This window comes from Diabrotica undecimpunctata, unplaced genomic scaffold, assembly GCF_040954645.1.
Source record: "Diabrotica undecimpunctata isolate CICGRU unplaced genomic scaffold, icDiaUnde3 ctg00001410.1, whole genome shotgun sequence".
Classification (NCBI taxonomy): Eukaryota; Metazoa; Arthropoda; class Insecta; order Coleoptera; family Chrysomelidae; genus Diabrotica; species Diabrotica undecimpunctata.
The window spans coordinates 11,239-27,016 of NW_027312268.1; the positions used below are offsets into that span (position 1 = coordinate 11,239).

Consider the following 15,778-nt stretch of genomic DNA (forward strand, 5'->3'; position numbering starts at 1 on the left):
TAAGCACAAAAATTAAATATTTGTATTATTGCAATAAAAAATTAAAATAAATATCATTACAGGTAGGATATAGACGTGGTACCTCGCCTCTTGTCTCTCTGGATCCATCAAGACATTACATTATACAAACTAGATAAAGAGACTAGGTCACGGTTAGGAAGTAAAAACAATTGGGATGAAAGAGAGAGAATTTCAATTGGGATTAAATACATCAATCTTAAGGATGATAAAAAATGTATTTTTGAAATGAATAAAAGATCTTCATTTTCGCAACTACATACAAAACATCAGTTCTGTCACTTTTTCGATACGCATAATAATTTTGTTCAATTTAAAAAAAAAAAAACGTGACACTTATGACTCGATTTTCATAGCATTAGGTAAACATAACTGTGATTCAGTTAGAATAGAAGTTGTTTGATACAGAAGGTACTTACCGATAATTTTATGTTTAGAAGGTCTATCACAGGAGCCATCGATTGGACAGGATCACATATTCACAATTTGCAGCTCCATTGGCGCCTTTTGCAAGCAATTTGCCATAAATTGCAACAAATTATCAGTGTTCTGAAACAAAATTAGAACCAATCAAAATCATACTAAAAATTTGGATTGCACTATTTAAAAGATATTCGATTCTAATGTCAGATCCAGTAAATATTCACTTATGTTATTCAATTATTAAAATTGATGTCAATAGAGTACGAAAGAGGTATGCGAATGTCGATTCTAATGTCAGATCCAGTAAATATTCACTTACGTATTCAATTATTAAAATTGACGTCAATCTCAGTAAAACAATGGCATTCAAATACTATGTTTAAAGTTTTTAAGTTAGTCAGGACGGTCTAACTAACCCTAACTCAATAATTTATAGATATATATATGATATATATATATATATATATATATATATATATATATAATTTCTTTGTAAAATTAGAGCAGGATTATTATTGTATACCTACCCTACCTAAACAAACGAGAAGAAAGCAAGAAGCACTCCTTTAGAGCTTCCACATAAAAACTGTGTATTGTTCCAAAAACTCAGGCGACTTTTGCAAAAGGCCAGGTTCCTGTGTCTATATTTAAGATGACAGAGGATTCTGTCACGAAGAAGACAGTTCTTGTTCATTAAAAACAATTCCAATAGACCACTGAGTGTAAACTGACAAAACAACTGTATGTGAGAAACATTTTATTGAAGATGCAATTATTAGAAGAAGAATTCAGCTTCAAAAAAAGTGGAATAGATACAGCTGAAATTCCAGAAATTGGTGGAGGATACCGTGCCATCTATTGTATCTAATGTGTCATCATTCGTTCGGCTGTGAAGAAGAGGAACAATCCAGATTCCAGAAGGCCAAGCGGCGTTTCACTTATGAGTTATGACAGTGTCGGTTAGAAATGAAGTTGATTTCACATTTGAAAGGTTTTACTACAAAGTGGAATAGATGGAGTGACAGGACAATTTTGTATTATTTTTAAATATTGATATTGAAAGTGGTTTTGAAAAGTGGCCATGGATTTTTTGACAACCGATAGAGTTAATATAAAGACGCCTCTACACGCCTGTCATATATTTAAATCAAACATTTGTCGACTTAAGTAGCTACACTTACTTGACAGATATAGAAGCATTTCCATCCCTGTCCCAAAGCTAACAGTTTTCCCAAAACAGCAAAACCGCCTACGCTCTGGAACATCATCAAATCGTTTTTAGCTCCTTTATTGAGCAATCGCGTCAGCTCGTTGAGTATCCTATCCAACTGACTTGTCGTAGCTGGAGACAACCCTTGAGGTTGCTTGATTGGTAATAGAACCGATCGTGTTTATGCTGCGATTCAAGCTACGTTTATTGGTGCCATCCGTCACGTTCGGCTTGTACTTAGTCTCGAACTCTGCTCCTTTGACGGCCATTCGCTGCCTGATCTTCTTACATCTCTTCCGGTACGTTTTACCCCGTTCTTTAGCAGCCGTTATTTTGGGGGTCTTCCTTTCGGCGGGAGCTTCGATTATTTGCTTCACGTTGTACTGTTCGACGTCGCCGGGTTGGAGGTTGGCTTGTTTCAGGGCTTCTTGGTGCATCCTGCCCCTTAGATGGCTCATTAAGTAGACTTCAGATTTGATCTAGGAAGAATAATATTTATTGATTAAATATAGTACTTTTAGAAAATACGAAAAATGTTCCTCCTTGGTTGTATCATGTTAATTTATTAAATAAATTTTAAGTCCAGTTAAAATGCGTTATAGAGAGTTTTTAATCGAAGCAGTATCATTTTAACTTGTTCTGGTATGCAAACCAGATAAAGTGTCTATGTATTGGTGGGATGTTACGCCTACAGATATTACTGAGCATCCTGCTTGTAGGTTATAATGACGATATGGTTCTCGTTGCTATTTCTAGGAACAGTAAAGTAGATTGAAAGGAAGGGTGTAAACAGCGGTTGAGCAGATTTGGGACAGTTAAATAAAAGCATAGTTGGAGTACAGGTTGTGATGAACAAGAATGTGCCTTTTCAAAGGATTGAACTTACAGAAGTTATAAAACTACTAAGAGAGATCAGACAAAAATTATAATATCGAAAGTATACCTCAAAAATTAAAGAATTCAGAGACAGGCACTGATGATAGTATGCAATGACTACCATACACTGTTAGATGCCACCTATACAGCTAATGTCTGAGGAATGTATTAATAATTGGAAACTAAAAGAAACAAAGGTGAATCGAACACTAAGAGAAAAAGAAAGGGGATGATTAGAACCAGCTCAGACATGGGTCGCCCATGAGCAGAGTCAAACTATCAAGTAAATGACTTTTAGTTCCCACCTCTAAACGGATTGCTTATGAAAAATTATTATGTGTGTACACTACAGAGGACAATACGAAGATACTGCTTGTATGCTGAAGTTGGATGAGACAAAGGCGTGAGCGTGAGATGGGCAGAGATAAGATAATTAGAACCTCGGACTTAGAAACAGAGACTAAGAGAAAATAGGAGACAAAGACAGCGCAAAAACGATGTAATAATTTAGAGTATTAGATTAGATCCGATGAGGGAGTGAAGAGAACGTGGTAAACTGCAATTCTACCGAATAAGGTTTCCACACTGCTCTCAGCAAGTGGTGGAAGCTTTGTCACATTATGTCACAAATGTCACATTATCATCCAGCACGGATCAGATGGTGTCTTATGAAGATTTTTTTCCACCGCGATAAAAAAAAGTATTGTTTTCAGCTGGGCGATAATAATCTCCTTTCTCCACTTAGTCGATGGAGAAAATCTTAGTGTCACGATAATTAAGTCACATATCCCGGTGTTTGGTGGCTGCCGCTATTGCAGAATGAGAGAGCTTGAAGAAAGTTCCCTTGATATTCGTAAGTAGATACTCGTATATTGTAAGCAAGTTGGAATACAACGGCAATAACATTATTACTGAGGGATACAATAATCGTCAGGCTATGAATTATGGACATTTATATACTACTTATATCCGAATATTTTGGTTAACGTGGACAAACAATTCGACAATAGGTTAGCAAACGAAAGACGTGCTAAAATGTACTGTCCAGCACAAAATGAGAGGAAATAATGCTCCTGGAGCTACGTTAGAACTTCAGGAACGCCTCCACCGACTCCTAGTAATCAAAATTCAAATGTTCAATGCAAAAAAAAATAAAAATGTCAGAATGGTAAAAAATTTAAAACATATACTCTCAGAAAAAAAAAGAAAAATAATAGTTTCTAGTTATTTTGGACCGATAAAATATTATTTATTGGTTAAAATAAGAAGTATTACAAAAAACATTGGCAAAGTTTGAAGGTTTAATATATGTTTTAATTAGTTTTGTTATTTGAAAAGTAAGGAATACAGTACCTATTCCGTCCTCATGGAAAACTCGCCTGGAAAGGATTTCTCGTGGCTCAAACCACGATAATTCTAACCAGTGATATGGCGCCCAACGTTGGGCTGTAACAGGTTAGAATCTTCGTGAGTTGCCCCATAACCATTTGAATTTTGATGACTAAGCCGATCGTTATAGGCGTTTCCCTGAAGTTCTAACGTTGATCCAGGAGCAAAAAAGAGTAAATTATCCATATTTTACTTAAATGCGTCATCACTACTAATGTAGGGATACTTAACATTTGAAAGACTTCTGATATGCAGTGAAATGCAGTGAAAACACTAGAACAAGCCGATAATACGAAATCTATTCCGTATAGTTAACAAAGTTATCTTAATATACGTTTTAAAACCTTAATTTTAAGAACCAAAATTCGATTTTCGAATTAGTTACTTATATTATGCCTAATATATAATCTATACTTACAAGTACACTGCAAACGGAGCACATTTTTTGTGTAGGATAAGGCACCATGTTAGGAGCTTGATTATCTTCAGTCTGGCATCGATGAATCGACAATTCCAGCGCTTTTTGTCTGATTTGTTCCATATTTTCATCGTGGCGCCTTTTAGTATCTTCATGTTTCTGTTCGATCCGTTTCTGGAGCTCCTGCGTGGAGGCCAGTTGTTTTTCATGAAGAGCAGATAACCGTTCCTAAAAATTTTGAAAATAAAGAAACCAAAAATAGTTTCCTATTAAACAATTACCTCTCTATCTCTAGCCTTCTCTCTCGCCAACTCTTGGCCTTTCGCGTTCTCTCTGCTGTTGCTGCTGTCCGATCCTTTCGTCTCTTTGCCTTCGTTCGTCTTGTAGCCTATCTAACCTTTCCAGCCTTTCTCGTTCTAATGCTTTTTCTTCGTTCTTCTACGGCGGCCTCTTTAGCTGCCTTTTCTATCTTGTCTCTTGCGCCTATCCTCCTTAATGCCTTGTATGCGACCTCGTTGTTCCCCGACATGATTGTAAATAATCGTGTCTAAAGGAACATGGCGCAGTTAGCAGGATATAACATAGGTTAAAAATTAAATAAGACTAATAAAAGAAGATCAGAAATGAACGTCAAACAAATGTTTTTATGAAATTTTTCTTTTAAAAAGTTTTGAATAGTTTTAAATCCGTATATCATACCTTTTATTTTGAGCTTCAAGTTCGTTGATGAATGCGATCTCCTTCAGCTTCTCCTCTTCATCGTGAGCTTTCTTTATTATATCTTTTATATGTCGATTCCTGTTCTGAGGCCGCTTTCTGTAATCTCATCTCCATCCTCTTCCTTTTCTCTCTATTAGTTGCAGTTTAGCAGCTTTAACATCTTCAACTCTAGCCAATAATGCTTGTAGTTTTTGAGCTTTTTCTTGTTGTAGATCCTGGCGCCTCTGTTGCGCTTTGGCCTGCTTGGCTTGATATCTTCTGACGGTTTCCGCTAACTTCGTCTGCGCGAAGGATTTGATAGTTTTTGATGGAGCTCGTGGGCTCTGCCTGGGGTGCCGAGCCGTCAAGGCTTCCAATGCTGCTAAAGTATCAATTCTTTCAGTCCAAGACATTTCTGAAAAAAAAAACAATAATAATGAAGTGAAACAAATTATTCCAGTAATCATACCAGCTAGCATGGGCTATATCTCGCTTCTAACGACATCTGGTCGTCTAGAATAAGCGTAACGTCTTGAGTAGAATCATCGTCATTATCTCCTTGTAATTCATCTCCATCAGTTTCAGTTCCATCAGTTTTCCGTGTCGACTTCGATTTCAAGACCCTGTAGGTGTTCTATTTCTTTTGTGAGACGATCTTCTTCTTCGGACAGTTGTTTAGCCCTTTTTCCTATGTTCTTCCTCGGTGGCCAGTTCATCTTGCATATCCTACAAACAGTTTATTACAGTTAAGTCTGAAACATTTAATTTATAGAGGGTATTACCTTCATCTTCATTTCATCATCAGTTTCGGAGTCGACGTCAGCTATTTCTTATGCTCTCTTTCAGCGGTTCTCTTGATCTGCATATTGGGTCTTGTTCTTCTCTTGAATGCTGTTATTTTGATTACTAGATGTTTGGGTAATTGTGACTTTACTGACAGTTGTGTTAGATCTCTTTAAGAACGTTCTTATTGTTGTTGGTGCTATTTTCAGAATTGTTTCTGAGAGATTTTAGGGGTGTTCAAGTTTTCTTTGACGCTTTTTTCTATGGATTTTTGAGGCTTCGTGGTGTCTGATTCTGGGAGAAGAGCTAGGGCCAGGGTAGACTTGCAGTGGCACTGACCTGTAAATCATGATTAATAATATGAAGTTTAAAATAAAGAAAAACAACAGCTACTCCTGATGTTAAAATTGATGTTATAATTAGCCAATTTCACAAAAATTAAATCAAGCATATCCTTACCTGATGGAACCTAGTTGCCCATGACATAGCCGTGTAGGAATTCCTCGATTTACCACCATTCTTAAATCTTGATCTTCCCTTAAACCGTTAACCAACCATCTGTGGAAGTTTTCTTAACGTTTCATTATTCAAAGTCTCTGAAGAACTGGCAATGCTATTGCTGCTGTTCGTATTAGCGGAGCTCCTTTCTTGGTTCACCAGAGTCTCGGCCGAGCTGGCGTATTCATCCAAAGATAGCGATTTGGTTTAACTGCTCCTTACTCAAAGTCGTTTTACTCTTCTGCAACAAACATGGCTGGATTGGGCTGGAAAGGTGTTCTGTTGTTGGGTTCGAGGCGGAGGTTTGGTGGCACTTTTAGTTATGAAATGAGGATTTTTCATGTCTCCGACGGTTTTGCTGCGAGATAGAACGGTGGGTTCCGGTTTCGTAGGTCGTTGGTTTGTTATAGGACGAGCTGAGTATGGTTTTAATGGTTGTTTTGGAGGAATAGAAGATCTAAAACAATAATTGCTTAAATATATGTATTAATTTCAAATCAATTTGAATTTATGCTAGGAAGATCAATAACAGATGCACTTTTCATTATAATGTAGGCTCATTAAACAATAAAATTAGGGAGCACAGATTAAGATGGCCAGAGTAGTTCAATGTCGAAATAATCAGCCAATGTGAAGCATTGCTCAGTTGTAAGTAACTGGAATGGGTGAGAAAGAAGACCAAAGAAGACCTGGGGGAAGACGATTAGACAAAACATGTCTTAGAGGGGATTTGGTATTGGTATGACCCTGGACAGAAATTTATAGAGAAATGCAATCAGATATTGGCAGTAAAAAAGTTACGACTGCAATCGGCATATAAACGATAAAGTGCCATGATAAATTGCTTTAATAACGTCCAATGATAAAGTATAAAGATCAAGTGCTATAATACCCTGCCAACAATACAAGTGCTATAATAAAATACAATGTTAAAATGCAATAATAAAGTGCCAACGATAAACTGCAATGATTAAAAGCTATAAGAAAGTGCAATATAGATGGTAATATTGATGAAAAAGAGTTGCACTGAATTGGAACACGTTAGGAAGATAGCCTAATTCCGTGTCTTCTAATGCTTCCGCATTAGAAGTGGCATACTCAGACCAACCGCATTGCTGACCAATTGGCTAGGAAGGCGGCAGGCCTAAGACTTTTAGGACCTGGGGATCTTTTTGGTTGGTCAACTACAACAATCGCGGTGTCAAATGCCACCCCCATACACAAACCGTAAAAAGATGGGAAGAAGGACAAGGATGTAAACTTGCCTGGGCAACACTAAGTAACCTTGAAGAGTCAGCGTCAAAGAAGTACTTGGGAATGACCAAGAAAAACCTACGTTTGGCAGTTGGTTTTTTTAACTGGTCATTGTCAACTAAGCAAACACCTCCACACACTGGGGCTAGCAGACACACCTCTATGTAGGAAGTGTGAACGAGAAGACGAAACTGTAGAGCATGTCCTCATGTGAATGCCCGGAGTTATCGTTAATACGAGTACGCGTTCGGCGAGTCCTGGCCCACATAAGAGAGATGTCTCCTGGTGATTTGTCCACCTTCCTAGAAATGGCAGGATGGACAATGAGCTAAGGGCGACAGCTCCCTGGGAGGATGCACAATAGGTCAATTGTGGCCTAAGTGCTGTGAAACTTAACTCGCCCTCCCCTACTCTACAGATACAGATTGCTGGAAAAAGAAGGGATCTTTTAAAATTACAGGAACAAGGATATAAATCCACAAGTAATATTTCACTTACTGCCTTCATGTAGAATCTGGCAAGACAGACCCAGATTAATTAGAATCTTACTAGCAAGCAGCTCACATTTCACTGAATTGCATACGCTACGTACAGTTAAGTTGATGTGAACTGTCATCATTTGTCATCCCATCTATCTCCAGAGAGAAAGTGTTTATTTTATATTTACTTTTATTAGAAAATGGTAACAATTGTTTGGCATCATAATTACGATGTTAAGATATACGAATATTGCAGGACACCTGTGATGAAACCTCTGCACTCAAAAATGACATGAAGTTCTTCTTTATAGTTTCTTTAACATGGGAAGTGTGTAAATGTTATGTTAATATCTACAGGATTTTTTGTATATCATTTTTTAACTCATTTGTTTTTTAATATATTTGTACATAAAGTATATTTGTACATTAAAGTATTTCATTAACTGTTGTAATAAATAAAACATCCATAAATAAACAAAAAATGCTTACCTAGAAACCATTTGTCACATGAGGCTTAACTTCAACTTTAGCCCTAGGTGGGTACAATCTTTGCTGAAGCACTTTTAGTCAATGCCTGTAGAGTAGGCAGCCCTTACGGTAGTAACAGGCTTTGCAGGTTTTACCTCAACTTTAGCAGTCTTTACACACTTCTTATCTACTTCTCTAGCATCTCTATCCTTCTTGTCTGGTTCTTTAGTATCCTTTTTCTCGGGTTCTTTATCTTTCTTCTCTAATTGATCGTCAGTTTGGCAGTCTATACTGACTTTAACAACATTAGGTCTCTTTAAAGGGCAACTTGGGAAAGTCGGTCGTCTGTACATGTACTGTTTTCGGCACTCTGCACACCAACCTACAAATAAAATGTGTGTAAGACTTCTGTTAAAAAATAACACATCTAAATTTACTATTTTTGTTGGGAAGAAGCCACAATTTTACTTCAAAATTAAGTTTATTTGACGTTTTGATTTCCACTTGATAAACTTAATTTTTAAAGTAGAATTGTGGGCTTATTCCCAATAAAAAATAGTAAATTGTATTAAGATGCCACAAGAAAATAACTTCAGAACAATATTAAGACATCTGTAAAAAAGTATTCCCTTGAGAAATGTGACAGTTGACTTTTATATGCCTACCAAAAAAGGAGAATTCAAAATAATACAATGACTAAATATATATATATATATATATATATATATATATATATATATATATATATATATATATATATATATATATATATATCTATATATATATATATATATTATATATATATATATAATATATATATATATATATATATATATATATATATATATATATATATGTATATTTAGTATCATGTTAAAAAACCCTCTTAATGTCAAGAATCGTAGACACAAGAACATAGTGTTGGAGAACTAATTGAATTTATATAGAATCTTAAAAAATCTAAAAGATATAAATTTATATTTCGTACCTTACGAAGCGTGTCATAGGTTCTTTGATCTTCACTAGGCGAATCCAGATTTTTACATTATCAACTTGGTTTTTCTAAAGGGATCAGTAAATTTGAGTTCTAGACTACTCTTTTTAGCATCCGTTTCAACAAATTTATCTTCTATTTGATTCGCATCTGTAGGTTTTTCTTCTTCTCTGCTATTTTGTTTTTCTAACATGGGTTTTTTGTTTACAATTTTAGTACTCGAACGACCTTATATCTGCTGGCTTGGGTTTTTGGGTTGGGATTTTGTCAGATTTTACGGAGATAGATTTTACACTTGGTTTTTGAGGAAGTTTAACTTTAGATTCAGCTTTTGCTGTTTCTATTTTTTTCTTAAGAGGTTCAGGCTTTTTGGAAATCTCTGAAACAGAATAGTATTTGTTAAACACAAAATTTTAGATATAAACAAATAAAGATGTAGAATTTTTTGTACTACTATTATTGTTCTATAAATATATGGCCTAATGCAGAGATGGTGCAAATCATTTAGGATGTATGTTGGGTGCTGTTGGTTGTTACATTTGACACTGTCATTGACACAACCTAAATGACATCATTTCGTAAATGTCGATAACACCAGGATCCACCATTACACCGCCCCTACAACTCAAAGAATAATCAAAACAATGTACTATCCGTTGCAAGATAATTCGGATGGAATTCCCCAGATTAAGAGACTGGGCAGATATCAAGCACAAAATGACTGTACTCCCTTCATGCTATAACGAATAGTCACCCTTAGTCTTTCGTTACATTAGGTTCAATTTTAATTCTATCCAAATTTTAAAGGTACTTTACTAAATGATACAAAGTAGGTGTAGCCAGGTACGTATTTCAATTTTGAGTTGTTAACGATTGGTAAATAAAATTTTAAGCCTAATTTTTGTGTATCTATTTAATTTAATCAGTTAATTGCATTTGTACTTGGAATTCAGAATTACAAATTTCTAGGTACGTAAAGCCAGTGCTTATAAGAGATTAGAAAATTTATTTGGAATTTTATTCAGGTAAAAGGATAATGTTTACTTAATATCAAATTATCACTAAATGATCTTCTGTGAGAAGAAAGTTTATTTGAAAAAGAACTTCATTTTTCTTTTGTCGTTCATTTAAGAACAGAAGTCAGTGTAATAACTATAAATATGAGTGATATATAATGATTACTGACGATGTCCTGTACATTCCTGCCTCTATTTCAGGAAGTGAAGACGAGTCTGAACCTGAAAATCGTTCTGGTTATATTCATCTCACACACGATGCAAAGCAAATCGTGCTTAACGATTACAACGGTAAGTAGTCGTTAAAAATACTCTTTAGTTAACCTTCCTAATACCGGGTGAATTTTAAAACGACCTTCTATGTATCTCATTAATCTTACCATTTTTTTAGCTCTTTATTGTCTGTATACTTTGTTTAGTACCAATTCAACAAATTAAAAATCAAAGATAGGAGACAGTCACATTCAGAAACTCATCAAATAAACTGGTAATTTTAGCAGTTATCAGATATCAGACAACTCTGCCTGGGGTAGGGTGAGGAACGGGTGGATTGAGTAGCTCGGAAAATCACCTTACTGCAACCGGTCCCAAGCCCGGATAAAAGAGGAGGGTTGAGCGGCGGGTTAACTACCCACCCTCGGAAAAAGAAACTAGGTCGGAAACCGGAGAGATAAATACAAAAAGAGGAATTTTCACTCCTAAACACGGCATATAAAACCCTCTCAAACATCATTCGTATCAACAATAGATCAACTATTCACGCTGAGACAACTTCTAGAAAAGGGTTGGGAGTATAGCAGGACCCATACACAATCTTTTCATAGACTTTCGACAGGCATATGATAGCGTAGAAAGACGCCAAGTATGGAATGCCATGGCGGAGCTCTCAATACCAAAGAAACTCATTCGGATGACCAAAGTCTGTATGGAGGGTGGAATATTCTAAAGTATGTGTAAAGAATAAACTGTCTGGCAGCTTTGAAATCAACAGTGGACTCAAACAGGGTGAGCGTTATCTCCACTACTTTTTAACCTTGTATTGAGAAAGCCATGAGGTCGGCCGAAATAAAAACAGAATTGCTATCGGTTCAAGGTCCCAAGCTATTACTCGCATATGCAGATGACATAGATCTCGTTGGAGACTCCATCCTATCCACGAAGGACATCTTCAACAAGGTGGAAGGAGCAACAAGTGAAGTAGGGCTGAAGATTAATGAAGAGAAGACGAAATATATGTGAATAAATAGAACGACATCGAAGAGAGAGAATGGGACAAAATGTGATGATCAACACCCTTTAATTTTAAAAGAGTACAACGTTTTAAGTATCTGGGAGCCGTAATCACAGCTGACAACGATGTTACTGAAGAAATAAAAGACAAGAATCCAATCTGCAAACGCTGTCTATTCGCACTGGATAAGCTCATAAAATCAAAAAATCTCACAAGAAGTTCAAAGATCAAAATCTATAAATCCATTCGTCAGAACCTGTAATAACATACGGATGCGAAACGTAGACGATGACCAAAGCAAACGAAGAACAAGCTCAGACGCTTTGAACGAAAAATACTTAGAAAAATTTTCGGACCTCGCCATGACATCACCACGAACCAGTATAAGATCAGAATCAATATCTAATTAAAAGCACTCTACAATGACGCCGATATTGTCCAAGAAATTAAATCACAGCGACTACTAAGATGGGCAGGCCACGTGCAAAGACTGCATAACGATAGACTTGTAAAACTGGTATGGGAAGAGATTCCCACAGGCAAAAGACCACTCGAACGTCCCAAAATGCGATGGAGAGCGGAAAATGAACATTCCATTTGACCCTAGGTTGATGGAAGACCGAACAAATTGGAAAAAAGTTGTACAGTCAGCCAAGACCCACCCAGGGTTGTAGCGCTACGTGATGATGATGATGATGAGATATCAGACATACTTAGGGCTAATTGCACTTTACAAATTCTTATAGAGAAAATCCCAAACAGAAAGTGATGCTTCGAAGAATCTAGACAAAAATATGCTAATAGGGGAATTATAAAAGTTCCCACTGTGTAATAGCAAGAATGGAATTTCAAAGATAAAGGAAACACATTATAATCAACTGCTAATATATAAAGAATGCGACTGCACATCATGGCAAGAAATCTGACGAGAATATTTCATTTTCTATTCGCGGTATTTTGGGTTTTACTACTTCTTCTTTGCGCTCTTAATACATCAACTACCAATGTCCTAAACCGTCAAAGCGCTTAATTAAACTTAATTACAGATATTAATAAAAACGTTAGACCTGGTGCAAAATTATTTTTTTATTTGTATTATTTCACTATATTAAATATATATCTTAATATAAAAGTATTACTTATATGTATTATTCTTTTACTTTGTGGGATTGCCGTAATTTTGATAAAATATATCAGTATATAAGTCCAACCCTGTGTACAACTATACCTAGAAGATTAAATCCGAAATATCTTGCAACAAACAGTAGACACAAGTGTTTGTCAGAACACACATTTGATCAATCACTAGTCAGTCTTTATGCTGTAGATAAATGTTGTTCTCCCCCCCTATCTGTTTTGTAATAATAAAATTAAGACAATAAAAGCACTAACTCAACAAAATGAAAGCAATAAGGGAGTCACAGTAGCCTACAGTAGACACAGTAGTCTAAGGGAGTCACACACCCTGAAAACCCAGAGTTTATTTCAACTAAAAGTATTTAGTTGAAAATAAACTCTGCGAAATAAGTAGGTTTGATATTAACTCTTACTATAACAATATAATAACAATAATTGATTTTTTGACAAAAAAACTACTCTATATGGTACAAAGTACTAGATATATCAAGAAAAATGTATGTAGAAACTAAGAAAATACTTACTAGTACCAGTGTTACTATCCCCATTTGATCCACTAGCTTTTTCCTCAACAGTAACAGCTGAAACTGTTTCAAGATCTATGTCTTCAGTACCTTAAGCTTTGTTTCAACAAAGACATGGCTTGTTTTTTCTTCTACAGCACCAATTTCCCCTTTGAATTGGGAATATTTCCAGCACAAAGATTTCCCTCAGTAAAAGAATCTTTAATTTCAGTTTTCAGATCAACATAATTTGTGGTCTCTTCAGTTATTGTATTTCCTTCAGTATTTGTTTCTTGAAGAGATTCTAATGCTGTTAACTTTGTTATTGATTTCAACAGCTTGAGAAGTTACCAAACGGCTCACCCTCAATGATTGGTTGATCAATAGTAGGCAGGGGACTAGTGGGACAAGATGTGGAAGTTTTTGTCTTATTCTGTAATATTTAGGACTGATTTTTTCCAGAAGAAACGTTTGGACTATTCCTACCAGAACCTAAAATACAAATCAAAGTAATAATACGAAAACAACAAAATATTTGAATTTGTTATTAAAATTATAAAAGTGTCTATAAAACAATTTTACCTATACTTGGTGTTGACTTTCCAGATCTACTGGTTTTGGTTTAAATTGGTTTTGCAAATATCCCAAGCTAATGAAGTTGGTCTTTGTAAGGCAGGAGTGTTTTCATAGTCCCATTTTAGTCTAAACCAATCGGCTAAAGCAGTAAAATCTCTCAAATAGTTTTCTAGTACTAACAGAACCTCTTGGCATTCTGTTAAGCTTTCATGGGTTTCCACAGTGTTGTATATTTCTGCAATCTAGTAAACAAAAAAAGTAAATATAAGACCTTCTCAAGATAATGTTTTAAATTTAAATTGTTTGACTTGTATTTAATCCACCATTATATTGGAAAATAAAAGAATACCAAACAAATTCTGATGTGGATTTGTAAAAATATTGAAAAATAAGAAAACCAAGTAAAGCTAGATAGTCTATATCAGATCAGAAAGGGAGAGCCTTATAAGAGTCTTTATATTCTATTATACATTGAAATAAAACATAACAAAAGTACTTACAGATCTTTGTAAATTTCCAAAAAGCAGTGCCCAATACCTGGCTCTAAGCTCTGACCTTTTGTCTCTTCCAGTGGAAGCTGATCTAACCCGAGCTCCAGTTCTAGATCTAATATGGTTTGGTTTAGGAGACGAAGTGTGGATAGAATCACCATTGTTTCTTGGAGAACATGGAGGTTTTCTAGCAACCTTACCTAAATATCTTCAATAATAATTAGTATTATGTTCCTTATTGGTTAATAGTGTACTAGAGAAATGAGAAATTTGTAATACTAATAACCTATGAAACAAATTTTAAAAGGGCCCATATTAGTCAGTAAAAAATAAAAAAATTGGGCTGTAATTAGTAGTTGTCAATATCTGGATATTGTTTATTATAAAATTTGTTATAAATGTAAAACAAAATGCAAATAGATTAGCAAAATATTAAAAGCTCATTATATCAACATTTCTGGTTATAGGGATGAAATAGGAGATATATAACATTTCTGGTTATAGTGATGAAATAGGAGATATATAACATTTAAAAACTATTAAAATCAGTTAATTTCTACAAGAAAATAGCAATTTTTTGGTATATTTTAAGATCTATACAAATTTTTATCAACAATCTATTTTAAACTGTTTTTATAGTTGTTATAAATTGCATTTTCTTAGTTATTAACTTCTTATTACCATTAGTCATAGACCTTTAATAATCTCTTAATCAAAGTCAGAATGTGGGTGGTGAGAAGTGACGCAAACGTGAAAAATCGAATTATAAAATTACAACATTGTGAAAGAATTTAAACAGAGCTCTTACTTCTACATTCTTCATTAGCAGCAGAAATGTTAAAAGCCACTAGGTTTCTAGCTTCTCTACCCTGTTCTTGCACTAATAATCTCACTTGTTCCATTTTTTATTAGAAAAATATCGTTTAATTTACAAATATTCAGTACAAAAGAAACATCTTTCAAATAGATAATTTGTTTTTGTTTCGACTCGTGACAGACAGTTTTGACATAAGAAAATGTGAATTTTTGACAGTTGTAATACTCGTGGTGACATCTCTATTTAAATGTGTATAATTTCAAATAAAACTGCGAAATGTAGTTATTTTTTATATAATGTTTTGTTTAGGTTTTTTTTTTTAATTTTGTACAGTAAATAAATTATTATTTTATTTAATTTTAATTTTTAAAAGCATTTATTCTAACGGATATAAAGGATGCACATTGCATAGATTTCTGCAAAAGTGTGTGTGTTGTTACTTTTACCTAGTAGATGGCACAGTCTGTATTTGTATAAACAAATTTTTAAAATCTTTTT

General features: G+C 34.8%; 1 pseudogene; it reads right to left on the reverse strand.

Moving 5' to 3' along the window:
* Positions 1-437: 437 nt before the first annotated feature.
* On the reverse strand, positions 438-15,405 carry LOC140431590 (uncharacterized; annotated as a pseudogene).
* Positions 15,406-15,778: the final 373 nt, after the last annotated feature.